The 16,924-nt window shown below is 52.2% G+C and overlaps 1 protein-coding gene and 1 long non-coding RNA gene across 6 annotated transcripts in view; one reads left to right on the forward strand and one right to left on the reverse strand.

Annotated features, from left to right (window-relative positions):
* TANC2 (tetratricopeptide repeat, ankyrin repeat and coiled-coil containing 2) overlaps positions 1-14,750 on the reverse strand; it is a 216,432-nt gene extending 201,682 nt beyond the window's left edge. For 4 of the 5 annotated variants that reach the window (XR_011699673.1, XM_071577335.1, XM_071577334.1 and 1 more), the window contains exon 1: positions 14,360-14,749. The gene's annotated coding sequence lies outside the window, so the exon portion shown is untranslated. Of the gene's footprint in view, positions 1-14,328 lie in introns of all 5 variants that reach the window. The other variant, XM_071577333.1, reaches the window with a different exon arrangement.
* Positions 14,751-15,488: 738 nt separating this feature from the next.
* LOC139682903 (uncharacterized) lies at positions 15,489-16,422 on the forward strand. The gene is made up of 3 exons (XR_011699693.1): positions 15,489-15,818; positions 16,101-16,196; positions 16,270-16,422. It is a non-coding gene; the product is annotated as an uncharacterized lncRNA (long non-coding RNA).
* Positions 16,423-16,924: the final 502 nt, after the last annotated feature.

Genomic DNA, 16,924 nt, shown 5'->3' on the forward strand with positions numbered 1-16,924 from the left:
CTCCCAACTCCTCCATCCAGGTTACCAAGAGACCTGTTAACCAGCTCTGCATCCCCTGAACTGCTGCACCAACTCCTCACACAGAAACCCACCACAGCAAAAGGCAACAGGGAACTTTTCAACTCCTCACAAAGTTTTCCTCATCATTTCACACCAGCAGTTTGTTCAAAGTGCCAAAGATGAGGGGAAGGCTGTGGGTGGGTCTATCTAAACTTCAGCAAGGCCTTTGACTCTGTCTCCCATAAGATACTCCTGGAAAAGCTGGTAGCCCATGGCTTGGACAGGTGTCCCCTCTGCTGGGTCAGGAGCTGGAGGGCCCAGAGAGTGCTGGTGAACGGGGCTGTGTCCAGCTGGTCACCAGTGGTGTCCCCAGGGGTCTGTGCTGGGACCAGTCCTGTTTAACATCTTTATTGATGATTTAGATGAGGGGATTGAGTCCATCAGCAGCAAATTTGCTGCTGACACCAAGTTGGGAGGGAGTGTCGAGCTGCTGGAAGGCAGGAGGGCTCTGCAGAGGGGTCTGGAGAGACTGGAGAGATGGGCTGATTGCAATGGGATGGAGTTCACCAAGGCCAAGTGCAGGTCCTGCCCTTTGGCCACCCCAAGCCCTGCAGCGCTCCAGGCTGGGCACAGAGTGGCTGGAGAGCAGCCAGGCAGAGGGACCTGGGGGGACTGAGGGACAGGAAGCTCAACAGGAGCCACCAGTGTGCCCAGGTGGCCAAGAAGGCCAAGGGGATCCTGGCCTGGATCCAAACTAGTGTGGCCAGCAGGCCCAGGGCAGTGACCCTTCCCCTGGACTCTGCCTTGGGGAGGCCACACCTTGAGTGTTGTGTTCAGTTCTGGGCCCCTCAGTTGAGGCAAGAGATTGAGGGGCTGGAGCGGGGCCAGAGAAGAGCAACGAGGCTGGAGAAGGGACTGGATGTGGCTCTGAGTGTCCTCTGAAACACCTCCAGGGACAGAGAATCCAACATGTCTTGATCCAACCCCACTGGGATCACCAGGCCAGGGCACTGAGTGCCCTGGGCTGGTGATCCCAGTGGGGTTGGATCAAGGTTGGACTTGGTGATCTCAGAGGTCTCTTCCAACCCAACTCAGAAGAGAAAACAACAAGGCTGGAGAAGGGACTGGAGCACAAGTGCTGTGGGGAGAGGCTGAGGGAGCTGGGGGGGTTCAGCCTGGAGAAGAGGAGGCTCAGAGGTGACCTCAGCACTGTCTGGAACTCCCTGAAGGGAAGTTGTGGCCAGCTGGGGGTTGGTCTCTTCTCCCAGGCACTCAGCAATAGGACAAGGGGGCACGATGGGCTCAAGCTCTGCCAGGGGAAATTGAAGTTGGAGATGAGAAAGAAATTCTTTGCAGAGAGAGTGCTCAGGGATTGGAATGGGCTGCCCAGAGAGGGGGTGGATTCCCCATCCCTGGAGGTTTTTCAGCTGAGCTTGGCCGTGGCACTGAGTGCCATGATCTGGTAAAGGGACTGGAGTTGGACCGAGGGTTGGACTTAATGATCTCAGAGGGCTTTTCCAACCCCATCCATTCTAGGATTCTATGAAGAACTGAGATGTTTCAGTTCCCACTGGGCAAAACCTAAACCAAAGCAAGACCCCTCCATTTCTCAGCCTTTTAAAACAATTCCTGTTTCATGGCCTAACCAAGCTGAGGTTTACATAATACCAAAAGTACTTTTTTTTTAGTGCCTGGGAGCTGGTCTAGCAGCATCACAGCCCTGACTTGCTCCCCTCACACCTTCTCCCAAATGCCAACAACCAACACCCTTGGCAGAGCCCCCTGGGACTGAAAATACTCCCCAAGTTGGCAAAAATAACCCCTTTGCATCTCTGCAAACCCTTGGGAACTGCACCCTGCTTGAGAAGGACACCATTTGGCCTGTGATCACAACTTGTAACTGGCAGCAACTCCCACTGTGATTACTTTTTGGGAGAAGTGCTACCCACATAGTGCCAGCTGGTGCCTTCCACCTCTGCTGAGGAGGAGGAGGAGCAGCTCTGCCTGCTGTCACACTGAGCTCCTTGGCTGCTGAAATCAAGAGAAGACATGATATTACCTCTCTGAAGAGAAAGAGGGTGGGCATAGGGAGCTCCACTGCAGCTCAAGCCTCCAAAGGACAGTATTCCCTTCTTCCCTGGTGCCTCTTTGTGCTGGTTTAGAGGTAAACCAGGAGGAGAAATGAACCCAACACAAAAGAGATTAGAAGTCAGAGTTACAATTTAATAACAATATTCCAATCAATGCAATGGCACAAAGAGAAATTGGGTTTAACCCCCAAGCCCAGCAGTCTAACCCAGCCCCCTGGGGCACAAACACAGGGGGGTTTGGTGGCCCCTGTGCTGAGCCCCACGTGGTTCCCCCGAGGCCAAAGGCAAAGGAAGGGACAAACCTGTTGGTGCAGATGATGGCACAGTCTGGGCCAGAGTGGTGGCTCCTCCTGGCCAGGGGCTGCTCCTCCTCTGCATCCAACCAGTGGTCCCAGAGGTCCCCAACCCCCAAGATTGTCTCCCCTGAGGTTTGGGTGGGAGCCCCCAGTGCCTCCCCCAGGGCAGGGAGTTCCACTCTGGCACTCAGGGGGGATTTTGGACTCGTTGGTGGCCCCTGAGCAGAGCTGAGCCCTCAGGTGGGTGTGGAGGTGCCAAGGAGTCCCTGCAGGGCAGTTCTCCCAGCTCCTCTGCCAGGCTTCTTTCCCAGCCAGCTCCCAGCCTGAGGGCTCAGCTGTGCCCTGGGCAGCTGCTGCCAATGGGCCATTGGGAACAGTTGCTGGGCAATGGCCCAGAGGGTTTGGAATGCCCAGCTTTGGGCACACCCACACAGGGACAAACTGGGCCCAACTGCTGGACTGGGACATTGTTGCACTAAATCCCTGCTCCTGAAGGCAAAAAAACCAAGAGATGTCTGGGTATGAACCAACTGGAAAGCTGCTCCCAGAGATTTCCATCAACCAGGGCTCTGGCTGTGAAGATCTTGAGTTTATCCCACTAAAAACTGTGAAGCAGCAGGAAACTGCTGTGGGAGGGTCCTCTAATCAAACCTCACAGTGAAAATTAAATAGGAAAATCAGATGAATAAGAGGGGGAAAAAAACACCTTTCAATAAGCAAAGAGGAGACTTGTCCCTTTATAAAATATAAACTGTCTGTTAAACTAAGATTATTTAGAACTGTGAAAGCTGCTAGGAAAGATGAACAGCATTAGAAATAAGAGATGAAGCCACACACAGCTCCATGCACAGAAGACCTGCCTGAACCCAGAGCTTCCTGCAAAGATCTTTAAAAATAAAATGACCTGAACACCATCCCATGGCCTGAAACCAGCAAAAGCTGCAGGCACAAAGAATTATTGGGATCATTCAAATCACCATCTCCACAGTTCCACAACTCTCATTAAAGTGTCCCCCCACACACTTTTGGTTGTCTTCTCCAAACAGCACAAATCTCCAATCTATCCTCACACCCCTTTATCTGGTTTTCCCTGTCTCAGAATCCCTCCATGTTCTAGTCCATAAAACCTCTGAAGGATGGAACGTTGAGTTTATCTTTGCCCACCAATGTGACCTTTGCTGAAGACCTTCACTGGCAGGAACAGCCTGGCCAAGCCCATCCCAAGTGCCAACTCCTGCTGCCAGCCCTGCCCCAGACGTGCCACCAGGACTGTGGGCACCCTGGAGGAGCCTGGAGAAACAGGAATCCCTTTTTAGAGCAATCCCAAGTGCCAAAGCCACTCTGCTGAACCACCCATTGATGTCCCTCAGCTTTAAAAACATGTCTACAAAAGCACTTTGTGCCTTTATCTTCTCTCTCCACGTGGTTATCTGGAACATTAAGGACACTCTGCTATCAGAAATAGTTTCTGGACACTGAATAATCCCATGGGAGAGAAAGCAAAAAAGGGACAATCAGTTGTTACTAAAGAGGCAAATCAAAGGCCTGAGCACAGCAATACACACACAGATTGTTCAGGGCACTCTGGCTCCACATTGGTCCTTTCCTTTCTTAAATTGCTTCATTAAAAGTGACAACCTTGTGAGATCCAAAACAAGAAAAGAAAACGGCAGCAACTCAATATTATTTTTCTTGATGGAAAAAAGGCACCACCAGAATGTGGTGGGACCAAACAGGGCTGGGAACTGCACCTGATGAGCTCCTTACAGGGCAGGAGGAAAGCAGGAAAATGGGATTGTTCCTTTGCCCTTGACCCCAGAGAGCTGGTGGAGCAGGAGCTTCCAGCAGGAACCCCCAGCTGGGTGATGCCACACAAAGGTAAAACTTCTCAAAGAGCAGGAAAAGCTGAGCCTTGTTTGGGTTTGTGCTGCTTCCCTCAAATAATAAACTAAACCCACCAGTTTCCAACTGCAGAAAGAAGCAAAATCCTCCAACTTTTACACCTCTAGATACAGGACCACGACTTTTAGTTCCTTATTTTTCTCCCAGTTTTCCTTATTTTTTTCAGTGGAAACCCTAATTCATGACCTGAGCCTGGGATGGCACCATCAACACAGTATTTATATTATTATTGATATTTAAGGCAACTATTAAAACACCAAGCACAGGATTCAGCTCAAGCAGCTTCACAATTCAAGGGTGGAAAATTCACCTGCACTGAAGGAACTTCAGATTATCCACAAGGTGACTGGCAGGGACTGAGAGACCTTAATTGTTTCCAGGTTAAGGATATTAAGGCACTTCCAAGAGTACCAGTTAAAGCTTTGAACCTCCAACACCACAAATATTCAAAAATTTACTTTCAAATATTCAAACTTTCATTCTGAGAGATATTTTACATCATCTTTCATTTTGATATTTTTCACAGGCACTGCTGGTTTCTTTCATTTGTATCAATTAAGTTTCTCATCTAAACTATGAAGGAAATATATTTTTTTAAGACAGACAGTTGAAAAAAGAACACATCAAAAAGGAGGGAAATATTCCCACCCCAAAGAATCATAGAATGGATTGGGTTGGAAAAGACCTTTGAGATCACCAAGTCCAATCCTTGATCCAACCCCACTGTGATCACCAGCCCAGGGCACAGAGTGCCCTGGGCTGGTGATCACAGTGGGATTGGATCAAGACGTGGTGGATTCTCACTCAGTGCCACATCCAGAGAATCACAGAATGGATTGGGTTGGAAAAGACCTCTGAGATCATCAAGTCCAACCCTTGGTCCAACTCCAGTCCCTTTACCAGATCATGGCACTCAGTGCCACGGCCAAGCTCAGTTGAAAAACCTCCAGGGATGGGGAATCCACCCCCTCTCTGGGCAGCCCATTCCAATCCCTGAGCACTCTCTCTGCAAAGAATTTCTTTCTAATATCCAACTTAAGCCTCCCCTGGCAGACTTAAGGCCATGCCCTCTTGTCTTACTGACAGTTGTATGGGAGAAGAGACCAACCCCCACCTGGCTACAACCTCCTGTCAGGGAGTTGTAGAGAGTGATGAGCTCTGCCCTGAGCCTCCTCTTCTCCAGGCTGAACATCCCCAGCTCCCTCAGTCTCTCCTCACAGGGCTTGTGCTCCAGTCCCCTCACCAACATTATCACAGAACCATAGAATGGATTGGGTTGAAAAGACCTCCGAGATCATCAAGTCCAACCCTTGGTCCAACTCCAGTCCCTTTACCAGATCATGGCACTCAGTGCCACGGCCAAGCTCAGCTGAAAAACCTCCAGGGATGGGGAATCCACCCCCTCTCTGGGCAGCCCATTCCAATCCCTGAGCACTCTCTCTGCAAAGAATTTCTTTCTCATCTCCAACTTCAATTTCCCCTGGCAGAGCTTGAGCCCATCGTGCCCCCTTGTCCTATTGCCGAGTGCCTGGGAGAAGAGACCAACCCCCAGCTGGCCACAACTTCCCTTCAGGCAGTTCCAGACAGTGCTGAGGTCACCTCTGAGCCTCCTCTTCTCCAGGCTGAACACCCCCAGCTCCCTCAGCCTCTCCCCACAGCACTTGTGCTCCAGTCCCTTCTCCAGCCTCGTTGCTCTTCTCAGTTGGGTTGGAAGAGACCTCTGAGATCACCAAGTCCAACCCTTGATCCAACCCCACTGGGATCACTCTGGCACTCTGTGCCCTGGGCTGGTGATCACAGTAGGGTTGGATCAAGACATGTTGGATTCTCTGTCCCTGGAGGTGTTTCAGAGGACACTCAGAGCCACATCCAGTCCCTTCTCCAGCCTCGTTGCTCTTCTCTGGCCCCTCTCCAGCCCCTCAATCTCTTTCCTCAACTGAGGGGCCCAGAACTGAACACAACACTCAAGGTGTGGCCTCCCCAACACAGAAGGGTGGACAGTGGGCAGGGGGACAGGGTGACATCCTGCCACGGTGCTGGCTGTGCCCCCTGTTGCTCAGAGGAGTTGGGAGACAGAGCAGTGACACAACCCAGTCCTGGAGGGGTGAGGAGCATCTTGATAGTGCAGCTCCATCCAGGACTCTGCAGAGTGCTGAGCACCCCGAAACTGGGGGGCAGGTGATTGTGGGGTGCCTGTGCACCCATATCCAAGTCTCCCTCATTAAAGCATCTAAAAAATACAAACTGCAGTAAAGGTGTTTCCTTCTGGCTGCTTTAGAAAAGCATTTTGCATAAGTAACCTAAATACAGAAAAATAGCAGCAATCTGCCAAAATATTATTGGACCCCCCCTGGAAATCACAGAGGAATGAAGGGGAAAATGAAATAAACACCCAAAATATCTAAAAGTACACAAGTACACAAAAACCTCCCCCACTATAACATAAAAATTAACCACCTCTTTTTTCACCCTTCCTAATAACAAATTCCCAGCGTGGCTTGTATTGCAAATAAGGACTCAGCAACCCAAAATATGCCTTTCATTAATGAGATCATTACAAATCTCAAATCTGAGATCTCTACAATTCAGCCATAATTAGCAATTAAAGCTGATGTAAGTAAAAATAAGACAATTGAATATTCACCAGTGAGGAACTTGAAGAAAAACAACTCGTTGACCCCATTCACTGTTATTTGGGAATTTTACCTCCAATCAAGCCATTCTGTATTTTAATCTTTAAAATATTCCCTACAGATTAAGGTGAAAGATGCAGCTGAATTTCATTAGTGATGTGCTACAAGCTTCAGGTTTTGAGTTTTATACACCAAAAAGCTGCAAAGTGGCCCTGAGCTCTGCAAACCAAAGCTGTTCCAAAGGCAAAAAATCCCCAAAATATACGAAAAATTGGATGTGAAGAGAAATAACTCCTCATGACCACCATGCAACCTCCTCTGAAAGAAACTGTTATAAATTCAGAGCTTAGAAACGCTGAGGGAAGAGCAGCAAGGAGGCTCTGTGCCCATCTCCCAGGCTCTGCAGGGCTGGCACAAGCAGCCACACAGTTGGGATGTGCCCACACCCCCAGCCCAGCAGAACAAACCCAGCTTTGAGCTGCCCTGCTTTGATCGGCACAACAAGGTCACAGCCGCTCAGCAGATGACTCCTCAGGAACTTCAGTGCCCCAGGGCACCATGAATGGCACTGCTGTGGGGCAAGAAAGGGGCATTCATGCAGCCCAGGACCTCCACTGGGGACACACCACCCCATTCATTCTTCCTCCTCAAGGATAAGCCGACAACTCAGAGCAACAAGTTGCTCCGAGACGCCGAAGGGATGAGCGTGAAAGGTCTCCCACCACCACAAAGTCCCTGCCCTGCCAAACAGCCAAACTAACAGCCCTCACCCCCCAGAGCTCCCACTCTGCTGGACAAGATGCTCCTCCAGTCACCAAGAAGCTCCACCAGTCACCAGGATGCTCGTCCAGTCACCAAGATGCCCCTCCGGTCACCAAGATGCTCCTCCGGCCACCAGGATGCTCCTCTGGTCACCAGGATGCTCCTCCGGCCACCAGGATGCTCCTCCAGTCACCAAGATGCTCTTCCGGCCACTAAAATGCTCCTCCGGCCACCAGGATGCTCCTCCAGTCACCAAGAAGCTCCTCCAGTCACCAGGATGCTCCTCCAGTCACCAAAATGCTCCTCCGGCCACCAAAATGCTCCTCTGGCCACCAAAATGCTCCTCCTCCAGTCATCAAGAAGCCCTCCAGTCACCAAGATGCCCCTCCGGCCACCAAGATGCTCCTCCGGCCACCAAGATGCTCCTCCGGCCACCAAGATGCTCCTCCGGCCACCAAGATGCTCCTCCGGCCACCAGGATGCCCCTCCGGCCACCAAGATGCTCCTCTGGCCACCAAAATGCTCCTCCAGTCACCAAGATGTTCCTCCTCCAGTCATCAAGAAGCCCTCCAGTCACCAAGATGCTCCTCCTCCAGTCACCAAGATGCCCCTCCTCCAGTCACCAGGATGCTCCTGCAGCCACCAAAATGCTCCTCCAGTCACCAGGAAGTTCCTCAGGTCACCAAGATGCTCCTCCTCCAGCCACCAAAATGCTCCTCCAGTCACCAGGAAGCTCCTCCAGTCACCAAGATGCTCCTCCAGTCACCAGGATGCTCCTCCGGTCACCAGGATGCTCCTCCGGTCACCAGGATGCTCCTCTGGCCACCAGGATGCTCCTCCGGCCACCAGGATGCTCCTCCAGCCACCAGGATGCTCCTCTGGTCACCAAGATGCTCCTCTGGTCACCAAGATGCCCCTCCAGACACCAGGACGTTCATCCAGTCACCAAGATGCTCCTCCAGCCATCAAATTCTCCTCCAGTCACCAAGATGCTCCTCCAGCCACCAGGATGCTCCTCCAGCCACCAGGATGCTCCTCCAGCCACCAGGATGCTCCTCCAGTCACCAAGATGCTCCTCCAGGCACCAGGATGCTCCTCCAGGCACCAGGATGCTCCTCCAGTCACCAAAATGCTCCTCCAGTCACCAAGATGTTCTTTTCATAAAGGGCAAATAAATCACAAATGCTGGGAAGAGCTGAAATGTCAACGTGCATGATTCATGGCCCTGCTCATCAGGGATGCCAGTGAGGAGAGAACACCACTCTGCCAGGCTGCCTCCCTGCCAGGAGCTCCTATGGCATCTCTCCTGAGCTCACCAGGGCTGGCATGTGGGCACCTGCCCTGGTAGGAATAGTAACATGAACTCACCGGATCCAGAGTGTTCCTCAAGTATCTGCATGTGCCTCTGCCAAACTGGCTCTTAAGGATTCCTACCTGGGGGCACTTCTTTGGTAGAGCTACAGAACTCTCATCTATATATGCAAAGCAACAGGATTGGTGGAAATGGGGAGGGAAAAAATTAAAAAAAAAAAAAGCCACTCAAATTTTAAATTCAAAAAAAAAGCAACATTTTTAGGAAATAAAAACGTTTTTCCCTTTTGCTCTGAGCGGGGAAAAAGCTGCTAAAAATACAAAAATGACTGAGGAGGCCAAACTTCCAGCAAGGTTTGCTTTATGCAGAACACATAAATTCAACTATCACACACATTTTCTAAAGCCCATGAATAAGTCATGACTCCTTTGAAACCAAACAATGATGCAACGTGGCACAAACCCAAACCTGAGTCAAATAAGCACACGGTACTTCTTATGTTTTATCATTACTAATTAATGTTCTCTTCCAGAGTACTTTTCAAGATGGAGTTTCTCAAGCCACACCAGAAATTCTGTTATTTGATGCATTTTGGAAAGACAAGGAGTAAAGGCTGAGAAGGAGGAAATCCAGATTGCTCAGGGGAACCTGAGAGAATATTCAGATTTCTGAGGAGCTGAAACCACCACCCCATTGCCAGAGCACCCAGAACACACAGAATGTTTATTCTCAGTCCAGTAAAGCAACTCCTGCTCTCCCATCAGAATCCCAAAGCAATTCCATGCTAAATTCCTCTCCAGTTTTCCAGCATCCTCATCATTAAACCACATCCTTTCAGCCCAGGCTGCTGAAGTGGAACCTCAAGAAACTCCATCACAGCTTCACAAAGGACAACTCCAAGGCTGGGCTCCAAATTCCCAAATTCTCCCTTCCTAATCTAAGTACACAAACAAGCCACTGTCTCCTTTAATAAGGTAGAATTTGATTTAAAGTAATTACTTTTTAAATGAATGTAAAACCGACAACTGCACTTCAGCCCCAGACAACAACAGGGCTGGAATCATCCTAAGGAAAATAACCAGAATTTGGGTTTTTCAAAGCTCATAAAATCCAGCTGGCAAATAAACCAGAGATGAAAGATGCAGTTCACTGGATCAAATATTTGCATGTGCAGTGAGTTCCAACCAGTAATTCAGCTCCTCCTTCAGGTTCAAGTGTCATTCTGGGCTGGGCTGGAGGGAATTTTCATCACAGGGGCTGATACTGGGCCATGTTTTGGATGAGGAGTCAAACAAGCAGCAGGGTCAGTTCTGCTCCCACTGGTGGTGTGGAAACCCCTCACAGCCCTCACTGGGAATGTCACCATGTCCTGTGTCACCACAGACATGTCTTAGGGATGCTGAAAGAATTCCCAGAGGTTGGTTCATATTTATCACCTGGGAAACAAAGAGCAAAACAACCCGAAATCACTGCAGGGATTGTAATCGATGGTGCAACAAAGGCTGGAAGAGTTGGAGTGTGCAGCACTAAACATAAACCCTGCACCCCAAAAGGTGCCATCCCAAGGCTTTGGGCAGCAATTCCAGACACCCAGCTGGCATCACCCACTCAGAGCTGAGGAAGGACAAACCAACCACTCTCTCCTGCTCCTGCATCCTCCCCCTGCCACCCTGATGTTCAACAGGTCAAGCTCAGCTTATTGATCCGGTGAGAAATGAACTGCACAAAATAAATAGTTGTCAATCAGCTGAGTGTTTAACAGGGTACCAGGGTGGGAGCACAGGCAGGAGAGGGCACTGATGCAGCAGCAGCTCTTAAATCAGCTCTGCCTCAGCAAAAAAAAAAAAAAAAACCACCCTCGGAGCCGTTTGCTTGTCTGGATGTCAAAGGGAATTGAAAGAAAAGGAATCGATGGACAAGACAAGAAATTCAGGCTTTGTTATGAAACAAATCTGAAATGTTTTTGAAATATTGCACCAGGGGGTTACCAGTTCCTCAGCTGACCACAGGCTGAGCCACCCCTAGAAAAGGTAAATTTAGATAAAACATAAGACACATAATCCTGCTCTCTTTAATGAGAAAAACCATGAGCAGAGTAGGGAGGGTCACAGGTTTCTTTTTGGTTTTTTTTTTCAATGCACCAAGGGGTTGTTTTTAGAGTTTTCTGGCTGCCTTCTTATTGTTTTCCTTTTGCTAGCCAATAAAAAAAGATATACTATCACCACTTTAAACAAACATCCTGAAATTAAACAAAATAAACTAATGAATATATAGTATAAATTACTTAAATACATCACAAAGCAGGCCTTGCATTGAATTGTTCTTTTGGAAACACATAAAAACCAAACCTGCAGAGTAAAACAGTGTGTGTGATAAACATTTGGGCCTTACCCAGTTTGCATTTATGGTCATTAATATTAATAAATGAGAATTTGCAAGCAGGAAGTCAGGGATGCTTGTCTGTAATGCATTAAAAAAATTCATCTTTTAAAAAATTCCCTGCACATACTCCTGGATTTCTCAACATCAACGTATCACTGGTCGCTAAAGGTTTAATTGAAAGTAAATCCAGTGTATGTAACCTGAAATGTTAAGAGGTAACTGTTAGACATAGTTTTGGTCAGAACATGCATTTCAATTAAAAACAACCCAGAAGCTCAGACAGGATCATGGGAAAACCAATGGCAAAGACAGAGAGAGATGAGGCAGAGACAGAGAGAGATGAGGCAGAGACAGAGAGAGATGAGGCAGAGAGAGATGAGACCAAGACAGGAATTGCTACAACGCAATCAATACTGATAAGGACTTTATTTTCTAAAATTATATTAGTCAGCCTGACTGTGCAAGCAGCAATTCCCACTGTTAATTACAGTCTCCACTGCAGCCCAGTCTGCTCCAATATTCCACCACCACAGCCAAGATCCAGAGAGGACACAGCCCTGCCACGAAACTGGGGTGAATTTGGAGCACACACAGCCAAAGGTTTGCATTTATGATGCCCTTAACATGGGTTAGGACCAACAAGAAGCCCAACTCTAAGTAGTTTATTTTCTTACAAGCCCCAAAGTGATAATGGCCAGACCTTAAAGTGTTTATAATCTTTGCCTAAGCCCTCCTGCTTTTCTTCCACCCCGACAGTTACAACCATAGAATCATGGAATGGGTTGGGTTGGAAAAGCCCTACGAGATCATCAAGTCCAACCCTTGATCCAACCCTACTCTGTGCCCTGGGCTGGTGATCACAGTGGGGTTGGATCAAGACATGGTGGATTCTCACTCAGTGCCACATCCACAGAATCACAGAATGGATTGGGTTGGAAAAGCCCTCCCAGATCATCAAGTCCAACCCTTGGTCCAACTCCAGTCCCTTTACCAGATCATGGCACTCAGTGCCACGGCCAAGCTCAGCTGAAAAACCTCCAGGGATGGGGAATCCACCCCCTCTCTGGGCAGCCCATTCCAATCCCTGAGCACTCTCTCTGCAAAGAATTTCTTTCTCATCTCCAACTTCAATTTCCCCTGGCAGAGCTTGAGCCCATCGTGCCCCCTTGTCCTATTGCTGAGTGCCCAGTTCCTCTGCAGAGCCAAGAAAATGAGATTTTGATCATGGCAACTTGCAGTATATCCAATGTTGTGAACACACTGCATGTTCTGAACTCCACTGCAGCTCCATCCTGCATTTATTTCCCAGACAAACATTCCTCCACACCAACTCCCCACCAGCTGAGGTGTCTCTCCCCACCCATAAAACCCCCCACGTGACTGTAACCACCAAATCCTCTTCAAAACCTTCTCACCCAAAGCCACCGATTCCACCAGCTCCTTTTTTTTTTCCTTTTTAACTGGCACCCTCGCAACGGATGCTCCCAGGTTCGGGTTTGATATTGGCGTTTTGAGGATTAAATACCGAAAGGAGCCAACACCCAGACTGGAGCCTTTGGCAGGGATGGATCATCCCCGCGCTGCTGCAGGCAGCGACTCCTGCCCATGTTGTTGTTCTCCCCGGCACGTTCGCTGGATTCCTCCTCCTCCTCCCAATCCAACAAGGCTATTTCTTCGCTCCTCAACTGCTCCCAGCAGCGCTAATTCACCGTTTATTTAAATCCTCCCGATTTATTTTTCCTCGCCTGGATACAAACCCACACCTGGATACAAACCCACACCTGGATACAAACCCACACCTGGATACAAACCCACACCTGGATACAAACCCACCCCGCCGCATCTCGCCAAGCATCATCTCCTCAACTTCCCAGCACAAACCGGGGGACGAGCATCTGCCTTCTCCTCGCACGCCACCACCACCACCCCTGCGAGCGCCGTCTGCCTCATCAGCATCATCATCATCATCATCATCATCATCATCATCACCATCATCCCGCGTGGCTCTTTCGCATCCTCAGCCCACGCGCGGAGGGATGCGGTGTGTCAGCGGACCCCGCACGCCTTACTCACCCCCGGGGGGGGGGGATTCGGGGGTCGAGCCCTCGCCGTGCCCGCAGTGCCCGGGTGGTGTGTGTGCCACCCGTGTGTGCGGTACCTGCGGCCCCTCCCGGGCACCGCGGGCCGAGGGAATCGCCTCCCTCTCTCCCTGTTTTGTCTCCCTGCAGGCTCCGGCGGGGATGGTCGGCGTTCCGCAGGGCGGGATGAACCCCGACACACGCGATAAACCCCGACACACGGGATGAACCCCGACACACGGGATGAACCCCGACACGCGCGATAAACCCCGACACACGGGATGAACCCCGACACACGGGATGAACCCCGACACACGCGATAAACCCCGACACACGGGATGAACCCCGACACGCGCGATAAACCCCGACTCACGGGATGAACCCCGACACGCGCGATAAATGCCGACTCACGGGATGAACCCCGACACGCGCGATGAACCCCGACTCACGGGATGAACCCCGACACGCGCGATAAATCCCGACACACGGGATGAACCCCGACACACGCGATGAACCCCGACACACCGCTCGCTGCCCTGTGCTCCCCACCCGGACGCACAACGGGCGGCTCTGCCCGTGCCGAGGGTGGAATTCAAGGGGGAGAACCCGCACCGACCCCGCCTTTCTCCGCCGCATCCCGAGCGCTGCCGGCGAGGCACCCACCGCGCCCGGGGGGTGCGGGGAGAGACCCCCCAATCCATCCCTTCCCTCCCCGGCACGCCCCTCCTGGGTGCTCGTCGCGACATTCCCCCCTCCCCCCCCTATCGCGACACCGACATATCGCCGGGCGCCGCCCGCTCGCGGTGCGCGCGTGTGTGACCCCCCCCCCCCCGCCATCCCCACCCCGCGATGTGCCCACGGGGGGACACTCACCGCGCCCTCCCGGTGTCCCCGCGGGGCTCACCTGGCGCGGGGGCGCTCCCGGCGGGCCCTGGTCGAGCGCGGCAGCTCCTCCCTCCCTTCCTCCCGTCCGTCCGTCCTTCCTTCCTTCCTTCCTTCCTTCCCTCTCACCGCATCGCCCGGAGCCGCCGCCGGGGCGAGCGCGCGCCCGAAGGGGAGGGGATGGGAGGGGATGGTGGGGCGGCCGGGCCGGGCTCGCCCCTCCTCGGCGGCGGCGGCGGCGGCGGCGCCTTCTCCGCCCTCCCTCCGCAGCGCTCCCTCCCTCCGTCCGTCCGTCCGTCTGTCCGTCCGTGCCCGCCGCGGCCTCCCCGGGCAGCGCCGCCCGCTCCGCTCCTCTCGCTCGGTGGCTCCGGCAGCTCCGGGCGCGCCGCCGCCGCCGCCTCGCGGGAGCGCGCGGAGGGCGGGGCCGGGCAGGGGAAGCGGCGCGCGCGCCCCCCGCGCGCCCCCGCGGCTCGCGGCCCGCCCACCTCCCCACCCCCCCGGGAGCGCGAGGAGGGGGCGTGGCCAGGCGCGTATTCATGAGGGGGCGGGGCTATGCAAATCGAGCGCTCGCGCGGGCGCGCCCCACTCGGCCCGGGCACAACCTGCGCTGGGGGCGGGCGCTGCCTGCACAGCGAGTTCCATTCCCATCCCATCCCATCCCATCTCATCTCATCCCATCATATTCCCTTCCCATCCCTCCCCATCTTATCCCACCTCACCCCATCCCATCCCACTCCACCCCATCCCACTCCACCCCATCCCATCCCACCCCATCCCACCCCATCCCACTCCATCCCACTCCATCCCACTCCACCCCATCCCATCCCACCCCATCCCATCCCACCCCATCCCACCCCATCCCATCCCACCCCATCCCACCCCATCCCACTCCATCCCACCCCATCCCATCCCACCCCATCCCATCCCACTCCATCCCACCCCATCCCACCCCATCCCACCCCATCCCACCCCATCCCATCCCTCCTCTCCACCACAGTCACACCCTCATCCAGGGGATGTGGGAACACATCGGTGGGTGAGAGGCAGGACATGCCCCAGCCACGTGTTCTTGCAGCCCAGAGGAAGCCTGGGCTGTCCTGGGCTCATCCCCAGCAGGGTGGGCAGGAGGTCGAGGGAGGTGGTTCTGCCCCTCTGCCCTTTGCTCAGGTGAGACCCCCCTGCAGAGCTGCTCCAGCCCTGGGGCCAGCACAGCAAGGACATGGAGCTGCTGGAGAGGCCAGAGGAGGCCCCAGGATGGGCAGAGGATGGAGCAGCTCAGCTGGGACAGCTGGGATTGTTCAGCCTGGAGAGGAGAAGCTTTGGGGTGACCTCACTGTGGCCTTCCAGGACCTCAGTGGAGCCTAAAGAAAGATGGAGAGAATTTACAGGAGCCTGGAGTGACAGGACAAGGGGGAATTGGCTTCCCACTGCCAGAGGGCAGGGACAGATGGGATATTGGCACGGAATTCTACCCTGTGAAGGTGAGGCCCTGACACAAGTTGGGCAGAGAAGCTGTGGCTGCCCCAGCCCTGGGAGTGTCCCAGGCCAGGTTGGACAGGGCTTGGAGCACCCTGGGCTGGTGGGAGGTGTCCCTGCCCATGGCAGAGGGGTTGGAATGAGGTTATCTTTGAGGTCCTCTCCCAACCCAAGCTATCCTGGCATCCTGAGCTGTGGGAGGGAGTGGGACATTGTCCCTGAGGCAGCTCTGTGGGCCCTCAGGTGGCTCCAGGCTCTGTCAGCACCTGCTGATCCTGTTCCTGCAGGTACCACTTGGCCAGGGCTGCCCAAGGGATGTTTGGGCACTTCCACATCAGGAGGTGATGGAACAGGGTGGCCCTGGTGCCCCTCTGCTGCCCCAGGTACGTGTGCAGGTGTGAGCACAGCTCTGCTCTGGCAGCACCTCCACTGCCTCCCACTGCTTCTGCTTTAAAGGGGAGACTTCTGGGAATAAGACCTGGGAGAAAACATCCTATTCATTGTCCCCTGTGAGAGATCACACACAGCTGAGGATGGGGACAAAAGGAACACACAGGAAATGCTGTATTACCTGTTAAAGCTAAAATAAACATTTATTTCAATTGCCTACGTGTTGTAATGGACACATTGAAACCATTAATCCCATCAGCATCTTGGCATTGGCTTAATTGGCCTCATGGATGCTGACAGAGATTTGGTTCTCTCATGAAACTAAAAATCAACATTGCTTTTGCACAACACATTATATGGTAAACAGAAATTTGATCTTTTACCTGGGCATTTTCCCTTTAAGAAAACTAATATTTATGTCTTAGTCAAGGAAATAATCTTTTTAGTCCAGTACAAAATGTTCCCTTTAATTAAATTAAAGTAGCTCCACTCCCTTGGGATGGATGCCTCGTTAAACCTCCTGGGTGCAGATTGCTTGCCTCCATCTCACCCCAGAATGGTAAAGAGCTTTACATCACATCTGCCCACAGTGCCAAATTAATCACCAAATAAATTAAGCAACAGGGTAATCTTCTGTTGTGAGTCAAGAAAATGACTTGTATAAGAGATAAACTGCAATAGAGAGAGAAACCTACCTGGGAAGTGTTAATGAAAACAGTAG

Source organism: Pithys albifrons, chromosome 25 (assembly GCF_047495875.1).
Source record: "Pithys albifrons albifrons isolate INPA30051 chromosome 25, PitAlb_v1, whole genome shotgun sequence".
Lineage (NCBI taxonomy): Eukaryota > Metazoa > Chordata > Aves > Passeriformes > Thamnophilidae > Pithys > Pithys albifrons.